The sequence below is a fragment of the Otolemur garnettii genome, unplaced genomic scaffold, assembly GCF_000181295.1.
Source record: "Otolemur garnettii isolate 467f Iridium unplaced genomic scaffold, OtoGar3 scaffold00133, whole genome shotgun sequence".
NCBI lineage: Eukaryota > Metazoa > Chordata > Mammalia > Primates > Galagidae > Otolemur > Otolemur garnettii.
This window is the reverse complement of record NW_003852528.1, coordinates 2567972-2572372: the sequence shown is the minus strand read 5'-3', so window position 1 is coordinate 2572372 and position 4401 is coordinate 2567972. Positions and strand designations below refer to the sequence as shown.

At 39.2% G+C, this 4401-nt stretch overlaps 1 protein-coding gene across 6 annotated transcripts in view; it reads right to left on the bottom strand.

Annotated features, from left to right (window-relative positions):
* Nucleotides 1–4401, bottom strand: part of SCLY (selenocysteine lyase) — a 28749-nt gene that overhangs the window by 21094 nt on the left and 3254 nt on the right. For 2 of the 6 annotated variants that reach the window (XM_023518258.1, XM_023518259.1), the window contains exon 2: nt 1971–2065. The exons of 3 other annotated variants lie outside the window; for them this stretch is intronic. The gene's annotated coding sequence lies outside the window, so the exon portion shown is untranslated. Of the gene's footprint in view, nt 1–1970; nt 2419–4401 lie in introns of those variants that run through there. One more of the 6 variants, XM_023518257.1, reaches the window with a different exon arrangement.

Sequence of the window (4401 nt, the reverse complement as noted above, 5' to 3'; positions counted from 1 at the left end):
AACAACACTAAACGTGAATGGATCAACTTGGTACCTTGGTACAACCTGAATCAAAGATGAGCCTTAGACACTGACTGATGTAGCACTATGACAAGACAGACAGCAAAAGCAGCAGGTGGCAGGGCATGTGTGGTCAGGGATCTGATGACACTACTCTCAGAGTTTGGGGGATTCCTTCTCCTTTCTTATACTTGCATTCAGTCCAGGTTTTCCTTTCAGAAAGGGAGTGTAAGCTATTCTTTAAGCTTTTCTTTAAGGTTTCCAAGAGTTGCATCAATGGGATTTCCTGGAAATCCCCAAGACAGACTTAGAAATCCCCAGATGTGTCATCGTACTCCTGACACATAGTCACAGTGTCAGCAATGCAAGATGCTTGAGTGGGCCTCACATTAATCTTATACCCACAATATGTCTCTTATAGTATATGACAACATGTCAGATTCAAAGATATAAAAAGATTAAAAGGAAGGAAAAATATATTTATGCTAGCAGCAACAATAAGCTAGCTGGAAGGGCTGTACTATCAATAATATCAGATAAAAGAAACTTAAGACAAAAAATATTACCAGAGATACAGGGGGACATTTTATAATGATAAAAGAATCAATCCATTAAGAATATATAACAAATATAAATACATGTGCACCTAACAATAGAGCCCCAAAACACATAAAGCAAAAACTGACAGGTGTGAAAGGAAGATACACACTGAGGAGTGACAGGGGGATAATTCAAAATTACATCTTCAGTAATAGCTACAACAACTAGGCAGAATTTGAACAAAGGAGCAGAAGATGTGAATTACACTGCAAACCAAGAAAACCTCACAGACACTCACGAGATGCTCCAGCCAATACTAGAATACACATTTTTCTCAAGTGCACGTGAAAAATTCTCTAGGGTAGGCCACTTTGCTAGGCCATAAAAATAAAAAATTTTGAAGAAGTAAAATCAATGCTAACCATTATGGAATAAAAGTAGAAATTGGCAATAGAAAGAAATCTTAGAAATTCAAAAGTAATGTGGAAATTAAACAACAGACTCTTAAATATCAAATGAGTCAGTGAAAAAAATCACAAGGGAAACTAGAAAATACTTTGAGATGAATAAAAATAAGAATGAGTGGGGCCAGGCACAGTGGCTCATGCCTGTAATCCCATCTATGAGGCCGAGGCAGGTGGATTGCCTGAGCTCACAGGTTTGAGGCCAGCCTTAGTAATAGTGAGACCCCCATGTCTAAAAATAGCCAGGTGTTATGGCAGGTGCCTGTAGTCCCAGTTACCTGGGAGGCTGAGGCCAGAGGATCACTTGAGCCCAAGAGTTTGAGGTTACTATGAGCTGTGACACCACAGCACTCTACTCTGGGCAACAAAGTAAGACTCTGTCTCAAAAAAAAAAGATGAATGAAAGACACTAAAATGTTGGGGGTGGTGCCTGTGGCTCAAAGGAGTAGGGCACTGGCCCCCTATGCCAGAAGTGGCAGGTTCAAACCCAGCCCTGGCCAGAAACTGCAAAAAGAAAAACAACCAGATACTAAAATGTTACATGCAGCTAAACTAGTGCTTAGAGGGAAATTTCTATCCATTAAGAAAGGAAAATCACTTCAAATCCATAATTAACTCTCCACCTTAAGACCCTTGAAAAACAAAAGTCTAAACTAAACCTAAAATAAGTAAAAGGAAAGAATTACGGTAGAAATTAATAAAGCAGAGAACACAGAAATAATACAGAAAAAATCAAAAGAAAGATATGGAAAGGATTATATACCATGACCAAATGGGATTTTTTCCAGGATTGTGGGAAAGGTTTAATATCAAAAAATCAATTAATGTAATATACCATTATCAATAGAATAAAGAATCGTGATCATCTCAGTTAATGCAGAAAAAGCCCTTAACAAAATCCAACACCCTTTCCTCTTAAAAACATTCAAACAAACCAGGCCCAGAAGGGACCTTCCTCAGTCTGACCTCACGACAGTGATGAGAGAGCAAACTCCTCCCGGGGATCAGCAGCAAGGCAAGGACGTCCACTCCCACCATTCCCACGCAGCGCTGTGCTGGAGCTTCCAGCCAGGGCCAGAAGGCAAGAAAACAGAATCAAAGGAATACAAATTAGAAAACAAGGAGTACAACTATAGCTATTCGTAGATCACATGATCTTACATACAGAAAATCCAAAGGAACCCACTGAAAAACTATCAGAGGTAGCAAACGAGCTCAGCAAGGTCGCAATACACAACATTAACGTACAAAATCAATCGTGCAATAGGTCCTTGAACAACATGGTGGACAGCCCACAGGCGCCACCCCCATGAAGCTGAAAATCTGCATTTAACTTTTGATTCCTCAAAACCTTAATAGCCTACTGTTGACAAGATACTGATAACACAGCAGTTGGCTGAAACATAGTTTGTAGGTTAACATGTATATACTGTATTCTTACAATAAAGTAAGCTTTGCAATAAAGGGAACCTTATTAAGAAAATCATAAGGGGCTCGGCGCCTGTGGCTCAAGCAGCTAAGGCGCCAGCCACATACACCTAAGGTGGCAGGTTCAAATCCAGCCTGGACCTGCCAAACAATGATGGCTGCAACCAAAAAATGGCCAGGTGTTGTGGTGGGCGCCTGTAGTCCCAGCTACTTGGGAGGCTGAGGCAGGTGACTCGCTTGAGCCCAGGAGTTGGAGGTTGCTGTGAGCATGATGCCATGGCACTCTACCCAGGGGGACAGCTTGAGGCTCCGTCTCAAAAAAAAAAAAAAAAAAAAAGAAAAGAAAATCATAAGGAATAAAAATATATTTACTATTCATCAAGCAGAAGTGGATCATCATAAAGGTTTCTACCCTCTTCACACTAAGTGGGCTGAGGAGAAGAGTCTTGGTTTTATGCGGACAGCAGAGGTAGGAGAAAATCCACCAGTGAATGAATGACCCCAAAACGAAATGAGAAAACAATTCCATTTACAATAGCATCAAGAAAGTAAAATACTTAGATAAATTCAGCAAAGTGTAAAACTTAACTCTGAAAACTAAAAACTTGTTGGAAAAAATTAAAGTAAACAGAAAAACATCACATTTTGCTGGGCTGGAAGGCTTAATACAGTTATGATGGCAATATTGACCAAACTGACCTACAGATTCACTGCAATCCCTATCAAACTCCTAGCTAGAATTTTTGCAGAAATTAACAAGCTGATCCTAAAATTCTATTGAGATTTCAAGGGACTCCAAATAGCCCAAACAATCGTGAAAAAGAAGAAAAAATTTGGAAGACTCTTGATTTCCAATTTCAAAACTTAATATAAAGCTATAATAATCATAACAGTTTGGTAACAATCTAAGAACAGAAATACTGATCAAAGAAATAGATGAAAAAATAAACTCTCATGTATTACGGTCAATTGATTTTTGGTAAGGATGCCAAAATCATTTACGGGGGAAGATTCTTTCCAACAAATGTGCTGGGACAAGTGGATACAAAGGAATGAATCTGGACTTCCATCTCACATCATCGAAATTAACTCAAAATGCATCACAGACTAAGTGTAAGAGCTAAAACTAAAAACTCTTATGAGGAAATACAGGAGTAAATCTTTATGATCTTGGAGAGATAAAAATCTTTTTAGATATAGTGCAATGGACAAAAACAATCAAGATTTCATCAAAATGAAACACTTTAGTTTTCCAAAGGATACAGTCAAGAGAAAGAAAACCTACAATGAGAGCAAATACAAAACGCATCTGATAAGAGACCAATCTCATGCAAATCCAAAGAACTCTTAGACTCAGTGAAAGTAATCCAGTGAAACTATGGACAAAGACTCTAGGGACATTTCTGCAGAGAGGACATATACAAATCACCAGTGAGTCCCTGAAAAGACACCCAGCACTGTCAGCCATAGGCAGCTTGTAAATCAAAACTGCAGGGAGGTATCACTTTACAGCCACTAGAATGGCTATTAAAAAAAGATGGATAACAAATGTCAGTGAAGATACAGAGATACGCTGCTGATAAGAATATAAAATGGTGCAGCTGCTTTGCAAAACAACTTTTAAATTACCTTAAAAGTTGTCAAATAGAGTAAACATGTGACCCAGCAATTCCACTCTTAGATATAAACCCAAGAGAAATGAAAACACACGTCCACCCACAGACCTGTGCACAGCGCTCATCATCACATCACTCACAACAGCCAACAAGGGGAGTCGACTAAATGTTTATCAACTGACCAATGAATGAATAAAATGCACTGGATATGTACAATCATGTTCATCCACAAAAAGGAATTAAATACCATGGGATGCCCTGGGGGAGTCTTGGAACACTGTAAAATGAAAGAAGCTGTAACAGCAGACCAGGCCTCCCGCGTTCCCACTCACTCACACAGGACCAGGCCTCCC